This window comes from Arachis stenosperma, chromosome 3 (assembly GCF_014773155.1).
Source record: "Arachis stenosperma cultivar V10309 chromosome 3, arast.V10309.gnm1.PFL2, whole genome shotgun sequence".
In the NCBI taxonomy this organism is placed as follows: Eukaryota; Viridiplantae; Streptophyta; class Magnoliopsida; order Fabales; family Fabaceae; genus Arachis; species Arachis stenosperma.
The window spans coordinates 88,557,503-88,574,633 of NC_080379.1; the positions used below are offsets into that span (position 1 = coordinate 88,557,503).

The window sequence follows — 17,131 nt, forward strand, 5'->3', positions numbered from 1 at the left end:
CTATCCCTGCCATTGGAGCAAACAACTTTGAGCTTAAGCCTCAATTAGTTTCTCTAATGCAACAGAATTGCAAGTTCCATGGACTTCCATTGGAAGATCCTCATCAGTTCTTAGCTGAATTCTTGCAAATCTGTGACACTGTCAAGACTAATGGGGTTGACCCTGAGGTCTACAGACTTATGCTATTCCCTTTTGCTGTTAGAGACAGAGCTAGGACATGGATGGACTCACAACCTAAAGAAAGTCTGGACTCACGGGAAAAGCTAGTCAATGCCTTCTTGGCAAAGTTCTTTCCACCTCAAAAATTGAGTAAGCTTAGAGTGGAAGTCCAAACCTTCAGACAGAAGGATGGAGAATCCCTCTATGAAGCTTGGGAAAGATACAAACAATTAATCAGAAAGTGTCCCTCAGACATGCTTTCTGAATGGAGCATCATAGGTATTTTCTATGATGGTCTGTCTGAACTATCCAAGATGTCTATGGATAGCTCTGCTGGAGGATCTCTTCATCTGAAGAAGACGCCTACAGAAGCTCAAGAGCTAATTGAAATGGTTGCAAATAACCAATTCATGTACACTTCTGAAAGGAATCCTGTGAACAATGGGACAAGTCAGAAGAAAGGAGTTCTTGAGATTGATACTCTGAATGCCATTCTGGCTCAGAACAAAATATTGACTCAACAAGTCAATTTGATTTCTCAAAGTCTGTCTGGAATGCAAAATGCACCAAGCAGTACTAAGGATGCTTCATCTGAAGAAGAAGCTTATGATCCTGAGAACCTTTCAATGGAAGAGGTGAATTACCTAGGAGAACCCTATGGAAACACCTATAATTCTTCATGGAGAAATCACCCAAATTTCTCATGGAAGAATCAAGAGAGACCTCAACAAGGTTTTAACAATAATAATAGTGGAAGAAACAGGTTTAGCAATGGCAAGCCTTTTCCATCATCTTCTCAGCAACAGACAGAGAGCTCTAAGCAGAACACCTCTGACTTAGCAACCATGGTCTCTGATCTAATCAAAACCATTCAAAGTTTCATGACTGAAACAAGGTCCTCCATTAGAAACTTGGAGGCACAAGTGGGACAGCTGAGCAAGAAAATTACTGAACTCCCTCCTAGTACTCTTCCAAGCAATACAGAAGAAAATCCAAAAGGAGAGTGCAAGGCCATCAACATGGCCGAATTTGGAGAGGAGGGAGAGGAAGTGAACGCCACTGAGGGAGACCTCAATAGGCGTGCACTGACCTCTAATGAGTTCCCTAATGAGGAACCATGGGAATCTGAGGCTCAAAATGAGACCATAGAGATACCATTGGACCTACTTCTGCCATTCATGAGCTCTGATGAGTATTCTTCCTCTGAAGAGGATGAGTATGTCACTGAAGAGCAAGTTGCTAAATACCTTGGAGCAATCATGAAGCTAAATGACAAGTTATTTGGAAATGAGACTTGGAAGGATGAACCTCCTTTGCTCACCAAAGAACTGGATGACTTGTCTAGGCAGAAATTACCTCAAAAGAGACAAGATCCTGGGAAGTTTTCCATACCTTGTACCATGGGCACCATGACCTTCAAGAAGGCTCTGTGTGACTTAGGGTCAAGTGTAAACCTCATGCCTCTCTCGGTAATGGAGAAGCTAGGGATCTTTGAGGTGCAAGCTGCAAGAATCTCATTAGAGATGGCAGACAACTCAAGAAAACAAGCTCATGGACTTGTAGAGGATGTTTTGGTGAAGATTGAAAACCATTACGTCCCTGCTGATTTCATAGTCCTAGAGACTGGGAAGTGCATGGATGAATCTATCATCCTTGGAAGACCCTTCCTAGCCACAGCAAAAGCTGTGATTGATGTTGATGGAGGTGAACTGATCATTCAAGTGAATGAAGAATCCTTTGTGTTTAAGGCTCAAGGATATCCCTCTGTCACCATAGAGAGGAAGCATGAAGAGCTTCTCTCAAATCAGAGTCAAACAGAGTCCCCACAGTCAAACTCTAAGTTTGGTGTTGGGAGGCCACAACCAAACTCTAAGTTTGGTGTTGAACCCCCATATTCAAACTCTAAGTTTGGTGTTGGGAGGTTCCAACATTGCTCTGAGCAAATGTGAGGCTCCATGAGAGCCCTCTGTCAAGCTACTGACATTAAAGAAGCGCTTGTTGGGAGGCAACCCAATATTATATTTTATCTATTTCCTTTTGTTATTTTATGTTTTTTGTAGGTTGATGATCATGAGAAGTCACAAAAACAATTGAAAAAGCAAAAACAGAATGAAAAACAGGAAGAAAAATAGCACACCCTAGAGGAGGAACTTACTGGCGTTTAAACGCCAGTAAGGCTAGCAGGTGGGCGTTTAACGCCCAGTCTGGCACCATTCTGGGCGTTTAACGCCAGAAAGGGGCACCAGACTGGCGTTAAACGCCAAAAAGGGGCAAGAACCTGGCATTAAACGCCAGAAATGGGCACCAGCCCGGCGTTTAACGCCAGAATTGGCTCAAAACGTGATTTTGAATGCCATTTGGTGCAGGGATGACTTTTCCATGACACCTCAGGATCTGTGGACCCCACAGGATCCCCACCAACCCCACCACTCTCTCTCTTCTTCACCCGTTCACCAATCACCTCAACCCCTCTTCCCCAAAAACCCTTCACCTATCAAATCCCATCTTTCTCTTCACCACTCACATCCATCCTTCATAAAACCCCACCTACCTCACCCTTCAAATTCAAACCACTTTTCCCTCCCAAACCCACCCATACATGACTGAACCATGAACCCCCCTCTCCTATATAAACCCTTCTTCACCCCTTCATTTTCACACAACCTAAACACTACTTCTCCCCCTCTTTGGCCGAACACAAAGCCATTCCCTTCTTCCTCATTTCTTCTTCTTCTACTCTCTTCTTTCTTCTTTTGCTCGAGGACGAGCAAACCTTTTAATTTTGGTGTGGTAAAAGTATTGTTTTTTGTTTTTCCATAACCATTTATGGCATCCAAGGCCGAAGAAACCTCTAGAAAGAGGAAAGGGAAGGCAAAAGCTTCCACCTCCGAGTCATGGGAGATGGAGAGATTCATCTCAAGGGTGCATCAAGACCACTTCTATGAAGTTGTGGCCTTGAAGAAGGTGATCCCCGAGGTCCCTTTTTCACTCAAAAAGAGTGAATATCCGGAGATCCGACATGAGATCCGAAGAAGAGGTTGGGAAGTTCTTACCAACCCCATTCAACAAGTCGGAATCTTGATGGTTCAAGAGTTCTATGCCAATGCATGGATCACCAAGAACCATGATCAAAGTGTGAACCCGGAACCAAAGAATTGGCTCACTATGGTTCGGGGGAAATACTTGGATTTTAGTCCGAAAAATGTAAGGTTAGCATTCAACTTTCCCATGATGCAAGGAGATGAGCATCCTTACACTAGAAGGGTCAACTTTGATCAAAGGTTGGACCAAGTCCTCACTGACATTTGTGAAGAGGGCGCCCAATGGAAGAGAGATTCAAGAGGGAAGCCGGTTCAATTGAGAAGGCATGACCTCAAGCCCGTGGCTAGAGGATGGTTGGAGTTTATTCAACGCTCAATCATTCCCACTAGCAACCGGTCCGAAGTTACTCTAGACCGGGCCATCATGATTCATAGCATCATGATTGGAGAAGCAGTGGAAGTTCATGAGGTTATAGCCCAAGAACTTTATAAGGTGGCGGACAAGTCCTCTACCTTGGCAAGGTTAGCCTTTCCTCACCTCATTTGTACCTCTGTTATTCAGTAGGAGTTGACATAGAAGGAGACATCCCCATTGATGAGGACAAGCCCATTACTAAGAAGAAGATGGAGCAAACAAGAGACCCCTCTCATCATGAGATCCCTGAGATGCCTCAAGGGATGCACTTTCCTCCACAAGACTATTGGGAGCAAATTAACACCTCCCTAGGAGAATTAAGTTCCAATATGGGACAACTAAGGGTGGAGCACCAAGAACATTCCATCCTCCTCCATGAAATTAGAGAAGATCAAAGAATCATGAGAGAGGAGCAACAAAGACAAGGAAGAGATATTGAGGAGCTCAAGCACTCCATAAGGCCTTCAAGAGGGAGAACAAGCCGCCATCACTATTATGGACCCGTTCTTTAATCTCCTTGTTCTTTATTTTCTTGTTTCTCGAATTTTAGTGCTTATATTTATCCATGTTTGTGTCTTATGATCATTAGTGTCTATGCCTTAAAGTTATGAATGTCCTATGAATCCATCACCTTTCTTAAATAAACAATGTTCTTAATTGAAAAAGAAAAGAATTGCATGAATTTTGAATTTTATAACAGTTTAATTATTTTGATATGGTGGCAACACTTTTGTTTTCTGAATGTATGCTTAAACAGTGCATATGTCTTTTGAATTTGTGGTTCATGAATGTTGGCTCTTGAAAGAATGATGAAAAAGGAGACATGTTACTGAGGATCTGAAAAATCATAAAAATAATTCTTGAAGCAAGAAAAACCAGTGAAAAAAAAAAAGAGGCGAAAAAAAAACCGAAAAAAAAGAAGAAAGAGAAAAAGAAAGAAAAAGAAAGAAATAAAGTTGTGATCCAAGGCAAAAAGAGTGTGCTTAAGAACCCTGGACACCTCTAATTGGGGACTTTAGCAAAGCTGAGTCACAATCTGAAAAGGTTCACCGAATTATGTGTCTGTGGCATGTATGTATCCGGTGGTAATACTGGAAGACAGAGTGCTTTGGGCCACGGCCAAGACTCATAAAGTAGCTGTGTTCAAGAATCATCATACTTAACTAGGAGAATCAATAACACTATCTGGATTCTGAGTTCCTAAAGAAGCCAATCATTCTGAATTTCAAGGGATAGAGTGAGATGCCAAAACTGTTCAGAGGCAAAAAGCTAAAAGTCTCGCTCATCTAATTGATACTGATCTTCATAGATGTTTTTGGAATTCATTGCATATTCTCTTCTTTTTATCTTATTTGATTTTCAGTTGCTTGGGGACAAGCAACAATTTAAGTTTGGTGTTGTGATGAGCGGATAATTTGTACGCTTTTTGGCATTGTTTTTAGTATGTTTTTAGTAGTTTTAGTTGAGTTCTTAGTATATTTTTATTAGTTTTTAGTTAAAATTCACTTTTCTGGACTTTACTATGAGTTTGTGTATTTTTCTGTGATTTCAGGTATTTTCTGGCTGAAATTGAGGGACCTGAGCAAAAATCTGATCCAGAGACTAAAAAGGACTGCAGATGCTGTTGGATTCTGACCTCCCTGCATTCGAAGTGGATTTTCTGGAGTTACAGAAGCCCAATTGGCACGCTCTCAACGGCGTTGGAAAGTAGACATCCTGGGCTTTCCAGCAATATATGATAGCCCATACTTTGCCCAAGATTTGATGGCCCAAACCGGCGTTCAAAGTCACCTTCAGAATTTCCAGCGTTAAACGCCGGAACTGGCACCAAAATGGGAGTTAAACGCCCAAACTGGCATAAAAGCTGGCGTTTAACTCCAAGAAGAGTCTCTACACGAAAATGCTTCATTGCTCAGCCCAAGCACACACCAAGTGGGCCCGGAAGTGGATTTTTATGTCATTTACTCATCTTTGTAATCCTTAGGCTACTAGTTCCCTATAAGTAGGACCTTTTACTATTGTATTTTTCATCTTGAGATCTTTGAATCTTTTGATCACTGGGAGACTGGCCTCACGGCCATGCCTAGACCTTGTTCTTATGTATTTTCAACGGTGGAGTTTCTACACACCATAGATTAAGGTGTGGAGCTCTGCTGTACCTCGAGTATTAATGCAATTACTATTGTTCTTCTATTCAATTCCGCTTGTTCTTTGTCCAAGATATCACTCGCTCTTCAACTTGATGAATGTGATGATCCATGACACTCATCATCATTCTCACCTATGAACAAAGTGACTGACAACCACTTTTGTTCTACAAGCATACAAGGCTCTAGTGTTTATCTCTTAGGTTCCTGATGCACGATGCATGGTTGATCGCCTGACAACCGAGTCAGCCATTCCGTGAGATCAGAGTCTTCGTGGTATAGGCAAGAACTGATGGTAGCATTCAAGAGAATCCGGAAGGTCTAACCTTGTCTGTGGTATTCTGAGTAGGATTCAATGATTGAATGACTGTGACGTGCTTCAAACTCCTAGCAGGCGGGGCGTTAGTGACAGACGCAAAAGAATCACTGGATTCTATTCCGGCCTGACCGAGAACCGACAGCTGGATAGCCGTGCCGTGACAGGGTGCGTTGAACATTTCCACTGAGAGGATGGGAGGTAGCCACTGACAACGGTGAAACCCTTGCATAAGCTTGCCATGGAAAGGAGTAAGAAGGATTGGATGAAGACAGTAGGAAAGCAAGGAGACGGAAGGGAAAGCATCTTCATACGCTTATCTGAAGCTCTCACCAATTATATACATAAGTATCTTTATCTTTATCTTTATGTTTTATTCATATATCATCTATACCCATTTGAGTCTGCCTGACTAAGATTTACAAGGTGACCATAGCTTGCTTCATACCAACAATCTCTGTGGGATCGACCCTTACTCGCGTAAGGTTTATTACTTGGACGACCCAGTGCACTTGCTGATTAGTTGTGCGGAGTTGTGATAGAGAGTTGAGATTGCAATGAGCCCACCAAGTCTGTGGCGCCATTGATTATCACAATTTCGTGCACCAACCATGCATGCGTGCGTGTCCCTTGGCAGCGTTCATTGACTAAACGATACGTTCGCACCATGAACGCTCCTCACGCGTACGCATCTCTTTCGCGTGCACATGGATAGGAAATCACTACTTCTACCCTTCAGCATCATGTACGCGTCTACGCCAATCACCACTTTTGTCACATCGACGCATGCGCATTTTGCACGCGTGCGCGTCGGTGACCAAATTCAAATTCCAATTCTGAAAGTATCACAGGCGTTCATTCAAAGTGAACGTTACGTTCTTGGCTTGTGAACGCTGATCCCTCACCCACGCATGCGCGCCATGCATGCGTCTGCGTGGATATCCAAAAATTCTTCCTCATGCGTAAGCAGCTTGTACGCGTGTGCATCACTTGTGAACGTAGCGTTCATCAAATGAACGCTGCGTTCATCTGCATCTTACACTCCTTTGTTTTTCTTTCTTCATCTTTTCACCTGTCATCAATCAAACATGCCATCAACTAATTTGTGCATAAATCTCATGATTTTGTATAAAATCAACAATGTTTGATTGAGTCAAGATACACATAAAATTCTACTCCAATCACTTACTTATTGTACAAGAAAGTACATAAAACCTAATAAAAGCAAGTAAAAATGCTAGTAAAACTAGCATAAGATGACTTGTCATCCCAACACCAAACTTAAACCATGCTTGTCCCCAACCAAGAAAAGAATTATGCACAAAGGTTCTAATTGGAATGGATTGAAAAATAACTTGTAATGCCCTGTGAGTGAAGTGATTAAGTGATAGTGGGGTGAGCTCTAAGTTATATTCTCATGCAAGGGCTTCAGTGCTTACTAGTCCTTACATCTTGGAAGTCTTAGATCTTAGGATTTTTATTCAAATAATATCATGGAGATCTCTCTATAGGTAATCACCTTGAAGTAGCTTATGATTTCTATGCTTTGGCCTTGACTCTAAGTGTCATGTCTCAAAGCGGTTCTTTAGATAAGCTTTTAATCAATACTCCCAAACCAGTTGGTTTTAGGGTATTAGGTCTTGAAGCACCCCTTAGGATTTACTTGCCCAAGCCTCTCTCTTTGACATAATTCTACCACAAGCATTTAACTAGGATAGTGACTCTTTGAGTTCTTATTTCTTTCTTTTTCCTCCTGGTAATTGATACTCAGAGCCTTTTGCCATGTTCTTTTATTTTTCTATTTCTTTTATTTTCTTTTGTTGCTGCTTCTTGGATCAATAAATGTTTAAGAATCTCCATAACATTTCTTTGAATTCTATTTCCTGCCTATGAGCTCCCATGCAAGTTTTCATAAACATGCAACCTCAATACACAATGATACAACTTGAACCACCACTTCTCTTAATCTTTTGCTTGCCTCAAAATAAATTTTTGATTCCTTAATCATTCTTTTCAAAGAATTGTCCTTTAATGCATTTTTTGAGATATTGAGTGCAAGCAAGTTTCCAAGAACATGGTGTTGTGAAATATCAAGCAATTATTATAGTTAAGCCATAAGAAAACTAAGCTGAACAAACAATTTAAAATCAGAAGACAACCAAACATATAGGTACATAACATAAAAACTTAATCATAAATGTGCAACACATGAAAACTTGGAAGGCATATCATTTTTCAGATATGCATCTTCCTTATTGACTAAGGTTACTGGTGTACGAAATTGCAATCACACTTTTGCAACTCCGCACAAGTAACCAGTAAGTGCACTGGGTCGTCCAAGTAATAAAACCTTACGCGAGTAAGGATCGATCCCACAGAGATTGTCGGCTTGAAGTAAGCTATGGTCATCCTGTAAATCTTAGTCACGCGGATTCAAATGGTTATGAGGTTTTGATAATTCAAAGATAAATAAAACATAAAATAAAATAAAGATACTTATGTAATTCATTGGTGGGAATTTCAGATAAGCGTTTCGAGATGCTTTGTTGCTTCTGAACCTCTGATTTCCTATTGTCTTCATCCAATCATGTGTGCTCCCTTCCATGGCAAGCTGTATGTTGGTGGATCACTGTTGTCAACGGCTACCATACGTCCTCTCAGTGAAAATGGTCCAGGTACGGTTTTTGCACGGCTAATCATCTGTCGATTCTCACTTGTATCGGAATAGGATCTCACTATCCTTTTGCACACTGTCACTATGCCCAACAGTCGTGAGTTTGAAGCTCGTCACATTCATCCCATCCCAGATCCTACTCGGAATACCACAAACAAGGTTTAGACTTTTCGGATCTCAAGAATGTTGCCAATTGGCTCTAGCCTATACTACGAAGGTTCTATTCTCACAGATTCGAATACTCTGTTGTTAGGAGAGGCGAGTCAAATCCGTGGATCGGAGACCCAAGAGATTATACTCTGGTTGTCGTCCAATGACTACGTTGAACATCATGTAGACCGCTTGTGGTTGTCAAGAACGCAGATCTTGGCTAAGTGGGTAACGAAGATAGTGCGTGATTGTCACGGGTCACCCCTTTGTCATGGCTTAACTGAATTAAGAACTAGAGTATATCTTGGAGAAGAAGTAGGCGTGAATTGAAAGAGAAACAATAGTACTTGCATTAATTCATGAAGAACAGTAGAGCTCTGCACCTTAATCTATGAGGTGTAGAAACTCCACCGTTAGAAAATACATACGAGAAAAAGGTCTAGGCATGGCTAAATGGCCAGCCTCTCAAACGTGAAAAATGACATAAGCTCCTTGATACAATAGTAAAAAGTGCTATTTATACTAAACTAGTTACTAATGTTTATAGAAAATAAGTAACTACGTGCAGATGGTGTAGAAATCCACTTTCGGGGCCCACTTGGTCTGTGTTTGGGCTGAGCTTTGAAGCTTTTATGTGCATAGGCCATTATTGGAGTTAAAAACCAGCTTGGATGCCAGTTTGGGCGTTTAACTCCAGTTCTGGTGCCAGTTCCGGCGTTTTACGCCAGAAAAGGGTCTCTAGTGGGCGTTTTACGCCAGTTTGGGCCGTCAAATCTCGAGAAAAGTATGGACTATTATACATTGCTGGAAAGCCCAAGATGTCTACTTTTCAACGCAATTGAGAGCCCACCTATTGAGCTTCTGTAGCTCCAGAAAATCTACTTATAGTGTAGGAGGGTCAGAATCCAACAGCATCTGCAGTCCTTTCTCGGCCTCTGAATCAGACTTTTGCTCAGGTCCTTCAATTTCTGCCAGAAAATACCTGAAATTACAGAAAAACTCACAAGCTCATAGTAAAGTCCAGAAATGTGAGTTTTACATAAAAACTAATAAAAATATAATAAAAAGTAACTAAAACATACTAAAAACTATGTAAAAACAATGACAAAAAGCGTATAAATTATCCACTCATCACAACACCAAACTTAAATTGATGCCTGTCCCCAAGAAACCAAAAACAAAATAGGATATTAAAAATATCAATGAAGCTTCGTTCCAATTAGATGAGCGGGACTAGTAGCTTTTTGCTTCTGAACAGTTTTGGCATCTCACTTTATCCTTTGAAGTTCAGAATGATTGGCATCCATAGGAACTCGGAATTCAGATAGTGTTATTGATTCTCCTAGTTTATCATGTTGATTCTTGAACACAGCTACTTTATGAGTCTTGGTCGTGACCCTTAGCATTTTATTTTCTAGTATTACCACCGGATACATAAATGCCACGGACACATAACTGGGTGAACCTTTTCAGGTTGTGACTCAGCTTTGCTAGAGTCCCAAGTTAGAGGTACCCAGAGTTCTTAAGCACATAGTTAGGAATAGCTTGAATTAGCCACTTAGGCCAGGATTTTATTCCTTTGGGCCCTCCTATCCATTAATGTTCAAAGCCTTGGATCCTTTTTTTCCCTTGCCTTTTAGTTTAAAGGGTTACTGGCTTTTTTTGCTTGCTTTATGTTTTTCGCTGCTTTTACTTGCTTCAAGAATCAAATTTTTTTTTTATTTTTTAGATTATCAATAACATTTCTCTTTTTTCATTATTCTTTCAAGAGCCAACAATTTTCACATTCATAAACTTCACTATAAAAAAACATGCACTGCTCAAGCATTCATTCAGAGAACAAAAAGTATTGCCACCACATCAAAATAATTAAACTATTTTCAAGATAGAATTCGAAATTCATGTACTTCTTTTTCTTTTTCAGAAAGCATTTTTCATTTAAGAAATGTGAAAGATTCATGGAACATTCATAGAGTTAAGACATAGACACTAGACAATAATGATCATGTAATAAAGACACAAACATAGATAAAACATAAAGCATAAAAACCAAAAACAGAAAAGAAAATAAACAAGAAGATTAAAGAAGGGGTCCACCTTAGTGATGGTGGCTTTTTCTTCCTCTTGAAGAACCAATGGAGTTCTTGAGCTCCTCTATGTCTCTTTCTTGCCTTTGTTGCTCCTCTCTCTTGGCCTTTTTGTCATCTCTGATTTCATGGAGGATGATGGAGTGCTCTTGGTGCTCCACTCTTAATTGCTCTATGTTGGAACTCAATTCTCCTAAAGAGGTGTTGAGTTGCTCCCAATAGTTGTGTGGAGGGAAATGCATCCCTTGAGGCATCTCAGGGATTTCATGATGAGGGATTTCCTCATGCTCTTATTGAGGTCCATGAGTGGGCTCTCTGGTTTGCTCCATCCTCTTTTTAGTTATGGGCTTGTCTGCTTCAATGAGGATGTCTTCCGCTATGACAATTCCGGCTGAATTGTATATGTGATAGATGAGATGAGGGAAGGCTAACCTTGCCAAAGTGGAGGGCTTGTCAGCCACCTTGTATAGTTCTAGAGGTATGATCTCATGAACTTCCACATCCTCTCCAATCATTATACTATGGATCATGATAGCCCAATCCACAGTTACTTCAGACCGGTTGCTAGTAGGAATGATAGAGCATTGGATGAACTCCAACCATCCTCTAGCCACGGGTTTGAGGTCATGCCTTCTCAGTTGAACCGACTTACCTTTGGAGTCTCTCTTCTATTGGGGTCCTTCCACACAGATATCCAAGAGGACTTGGTCCAACCTTTGATCAAAGTTGACACTTCTAGTGAAAGGATGAGGATCTCCTTGCATCATTGCCAAGTTGAATGCTAACCTCACAGTTTTCAGACTGAAATCCAAGTATTTCCCCCGAACCATTATAAGCCAATTCTTTGGGTTCGGGTTCATACTTTGATCATGGTTCTTAGTGATCCATGCAATAGCATAGAACTCTTGAACCATTAAGATTTCGACTTGTTGGATGGGGTTGGTGAGAACTTTCCAACCTCTTCTCCAAACCTCACATCGGATCTCCAGATATTCACTCTTTTTTAGCATAAAGGGGACCTCGGGGATTATCTTTTTCTTGGCCAGAACTTCATAGAAGTGGTCTTGATGGAACTTTGAGATGAACTTCTCCATCTCCTATGACTAGGAGGTGGAAGCAACTGCCTTCCCTTTCCTTTTTCTAGAGGTTTCTCTGGCCTTAGGTACCATTAATGGTTATGGAAAAACAAAAAGCAAAGCTTTTTCCCACACCAAACTTAAGAAGTTTGCTCATCCTCGAGAAAAAGAAAAAAGAAAGGAGGAGAAGAAGAAGAAATGGAAGAGATAGAGGGGGTGAATAGTTTGGCCAAGGGGGGTTTTAGGTGGTTATGATGTGTGAAAATAAAAGAGTGAGAAGGGATATTTATAGGGTAAGAGAGAGAGGGGATCCATGTGAGAATGGGTGGGTTTGGGAGGGAAGTGTTTTGAATTTGAATGGTAAGGTAGGTGGGATTTTATGATGGTTTTTTGGGAAATAGTGGATGGATGTGAGTGATGGAGAGATTATGGGGAAGAGGGTAGGATTTGATAGGGAGTGATGTTTGGGGGAAGGGTGTTATGGAAAGGTGTGAAGAGAAGAGAGAGTGAGTTGGGTTAGGTGGGGATCCTCTGGGGTCCACAGATCCTGAGGTGTCAAGAATTTCTCATCCCTGCACCTTTTTGGCGTTTAAACGCCCTTTTTGTGCCATTTCTGGCGTTAAACGCCATGCTGATGCCCTTTTCTGACGTTAAACACCAGTCTGGCTGCCAATTCTGATGCTTAACACCCAGAATGCTGCCAGACTGGGCGTTAAACGCCCATTCTGCTACCCTTACTGGTTTTTAACGCCAGCTAGACACCAGACACCCTTTTCTGGCGTTAAACACCAGTCTGTGTGCCATTTCTAGTGTTTAACGCCCAGAATGCTGCCAGACTAGGCGTTAAACGCCCATTTTGCTATCCTTACTGGCGTTTAAACGCCAGTAAGCCTATCCTCCAGGGTGTGCTATTTTTTATGCTATTTTTTATTTTGCTTTAATTTTGCACCTATTTTTGTGACTCTATGATGAGCGGATAATTTGTACCCTTTTTGGCATTGTTTTTAGTATGTTTTTAGTAGTTTTAGTTAAGTTCTTAGTATATTTTTATTAGTTTTTAGCTAAAATTCACTTTTCTGGACTTTACTATGAGTTTGTGTGTTTTTCTGTGATTTCAGGTATTTTCTGGCTGAAATTGAGGGACCTGAGCAAAAATCTGATCCAGAGACTGAAAAGGACTGCAGATGCTGTTGGATTCTGACCTCCCTGCACTCGAAGTGGATTTTCTGGAGCTACAGAAGCTCAATTGGCGCGCTCTCAACGGCGTTGGAAAGTAGAGATCCTGGGCTTTCCAGCAATATATGATAGTCTATACTTTGCCCAAGATTTGATGGCCCAAACCGGCGTTCAAAGTCACCCTCAGAAATCCCAGCGTTAAACGCCGGAACTGGCACCTAAATGGGAGTTAAACGCCCAAACTGGCATAAAAGCTGGCGTTTAACTCCAAGAAGAGTCTCTACACGAAATTGCTTCATTGCTCAGCCCAAGCACACACCAAGTGGGCCCGAAAGTGGATTTTTATGTCATTTACTCATCTCTGTACACCCTAGGCTACTAGTTTCTTATAAATAGGACCTCTTACTATTGTATTTTCATCTTGGTTCTTCTGGTTCCCTCTCTGGGGCCGAAACCAATGATCACTTTGTTCTTATGTATTTTCAACGGTGGAGTTTCTACACACCATAGATTAAGGTGTGGAGCTCTGCTGTACCTCGAGTATTAATGCAATTACTATTGTTCTTCTATTCAATTCCGCTTGTTCTTTGTCCAAGATATCACTTGTTCTTCAACTTGATGAATGTGATGATCCGTGACACTCATCATCATTCTCACCTATGAACAAAGTGACTGACAACCACTTCTGTTCTACAAGCAAACAAGGCTCTAGTGTTTATCTCTTAGATTCCTGATACACGATGCATGGTTGATCGCCTGACAACCGAGTGCTCGCCTGACAAACGAGCCAGCCATTCCGTGAGATCAGAGTCTTCGCAGTATAGGCAAGAACTGATGGTGGCATTCAAGAGAATCCGGAAGGTCTAACCTTGTCTGTGGTATTCTGAGTAGGATTCAATGATTGAATGACTGTGACGTGCTTCAAACTCCTAGCAGGCGGGGCGTTAGTGACAGACGCAAAAGAATCGATGGATTTTATTCCGGCCTGACCGAGAACCGACAGCTGATTAGCCATATGCTGTGACAGAGCATAGGAACATTTTCACTGAGAGGATGGGAGGTAGCCACTGACAACGGTGAAACCCTACATAAGCTTGCCATGGAAAGGAGTAAGAAGGATTGGATGAAGACAGTAGGAAAGCAGAGAGACGGAAGGGAAGGCATCTTCATACGCTTATCTGAAGTTCCTACCAATGAATTACATAAGTACCTCTATCTTTATCTTTATGCTTTATTCGTATATCACTATACCCATTTGAGTCTGCCTGACTAAGATTTACAAGGTGACCATAGCTTGCTTCATACCAACAATCTCCGTGGGATCGACCCTTACTCGCGTAAGGTTTATTACTTGGACGACCCAGTGCACTTGCTGGTTAGTTGTGCAAAGTTGTGTAGTGATCACAATTTCGCGCACCAAGTTTTTGGCGCCGTTGCCGGGGATTGTTCGAGTATGGACAACTGACGGTTCATCTTGTTGCTTAGATTAGGTATTTTTCTTCAGAGTTCTTAAGAATGAATTCTAGTGTTTCAAGGTGATGTTCTTATCATCACCAAAGCTGATTGATCCTCATCAATTTAGCTCTTGAATGCAATGTCCTGCTGAAGCTTGGCTAGCCATGTCTAATTCCTTTAGACTAAAGCTTTAGACTAACATTGCATGATTCCTGGAATTCTCATTAAGAATTTTGATACCTTTGTTTTCTTTTCCACTTAATTTTCGAAAAAAAGCACAAAAAAATTACAAAATCATAAAACCAAAAATATTTTATGTTTCTTGTTTGAGTCTAGTGTCTCATCTTAAGTTTGGTGTCAATTGCATGCATTCATTCATGTGTCTTAAGGATCTTCAAGTAATTCTTGATTATTTCTTACTCTGATCTTTGAATTCTCTGGACTTGAGTGTTTTGTGTGTCTCATATGCATTCTCATTAGTGTCAGTAGTATACAAACTGCTAAGTTTGGTGTCTTGCATGCATTGTTATTTGATTTTAGTTGCATTTTTATTATAAAAAAAAATCCAAAAATATTTTTAATTTGTGTCTTTTCAAGTCAATAATACAGAGAATTGAAGATTCAGAACATGCAGCAGAGGCATTACACAGAAAAAGCTGGGCGTTCAAAACGCCCAGTGAAGAAGGACAGACTGGCGTTTAAACGCCAGCCAGGGTACCTGGTTGGGCGTTTAACGCCCAAAAGGGTAGTATTTTGGGCGTTAAACGCCAGAATGTGCACCATTCTGGGCGTTTAACGCCAGGATGGCACAAGGGGGAGGATTTTGTTTTCAAATCAATTTTCTTTCAAGTTTTCAAAGTTTTTCAAAATCAAGTCTTTTTCAAATCATATCTTTTCAATCAAATGTTTTCAAAATTAATTTCTTTCCTTTTTCAAAGATACTTGCTATCAATTAATGATTTGATTCAACATTTCAAGTATGTTGCCTTTTCTGTTGAGAAAGGTTTAATGTTTGAATCATATCTTTTCTTGATAGCCAAGTTATTAATTTTTAAAATCAAATCTTTTTAAAATTGTTTTCAAATCATATCTTCTCAATCACATATTTTTAAAATCAATCATATCTTCTTAACCTCATCTTTTTCAAAATAGTTTTCAATCAAATCTTTTTAACTTCTAATTTAAAAATCTTTTTCAAAAATCACTTGATTTCTTTCCCACTCTTATTTTCGAAAATCAATTAGTGTTTTTCAAAAATGTTTTCAAAATCTTTTACTTAATTTTCGAAAATTGCTTCCCTTCTTCCCACATCCTTCTATTTATGGACTAACACTATTCCTTAATGCAAAATTCGAACTCCATCTTCTTTGATAAATTTGAATTTTCTACTTCTGTCTTCTATCTTTCTTCTTCCTCTGACACCTCAAGGAATCTCTATACTGTGACATAGAGGATTCCATATTTTCTTGTTCTCTTCTCTTTCATATGAGCAGGAGCAGAGACAAAGGCATTCTTGTTGAAGCTGACCCTGAACCTGAAAGGACCTTGAAGCGAAAGCTAAGAGAAGCTAAGGCACAACTCTCTGTTGAGGACCTGACCGAATTCTTCAAAGAAGAAGACATGGCAGCCGAAAACAACAACAATGCCAACAATGCAAGGAAGGTGCTGGGTGACTTTACTGCACCTACTCCCGACTTCTATGGGAGAAGCATCTCTATCCCTGCCATTGGAGCAAACAACTTTGAGCTTAAGCCTCAATTAATTTCTCTAATGCAACAGAATTGCAAGTTCCATGGACTTCCATTGGAAGATCCTCATCAGTTTTTAGCTGAATTCTTGCAAATCTGTGACACAGTCAAGACTAATGGGGTTGACCCTGAGGTCTACAGACTGATGCTATTCCCTTTTGCTGTAAGAGACAGAGCTAGAATATGGTTGGACTCTCAACCTAAAGAAAGCCTGGACTCTTGGGAAAAGCTAGTCAATGCCTTCTTGGCAAAGTTCTTTCCACCTCAAAAATTGAGTAAGCTTAGAGTGGAAGTCCAAACCTTCAGACAAAAGGATGGTGAATCCCTCTATGAAGCTTGGGAAAGATACAAACAATTGATCAGAAAGTGTCCCTCAGACATGCTTTCTGAATGGAGCATCATAGGTATTTTCTATGATGGTCTCTCTGAACTGTCCAAGATGTCTTTGGATAGCTCTGCTGAAGGATCTCTTCATCTGAATAAGACGCCTACAGAGGCTTAAGAGCTAATTGAAATGGTTGCAAATAACCAATTCATGTACACTTCTGAAAGGAATCCTGTGAACAATGGGACTAGTCAGAAGAAAGGAGTTCTTGAGATTGATACTCTGAATGCCATACTGGCTCAGAATAAAATATTGACTCAACAAGTCAATTTGATTTCTCAAAGTCTGTCTGGAATGCAAAA

At 40.5% G+C, this 17,131-nt stretch overlaps 2 non-coding genes across 2 annotated transcripts; both read right to left on the reverse strand.

The window, feature by feature from the left end:
• Positions 1 to 311: 311 nt before the first annotated feature.
• LOC130972212 (small nucleolar RNA R71) lies at positions 312 to 419 on the reverse strand. The gene has a single exon (XR_009083405.1). It is a non-coding gene; the product is annotated as a small nucleolar RNA R71 (small nucleolar RNA).
• Positions 420 to 16,721: 16,302 nt separating this feature from the next.
• On the reverse strand, positions 16,722 to 16,829 carry LOC130972129 (small nucleolar RNA R71). Its single transcript, XR_009083326.1, has one exon. It is a non-coding gene; the product is annotated as a small nucleolar RNA R71 (small nucleolar RNA).
• Positions 16,830 to 17,131: the final 302 nt, after the last annotated feature.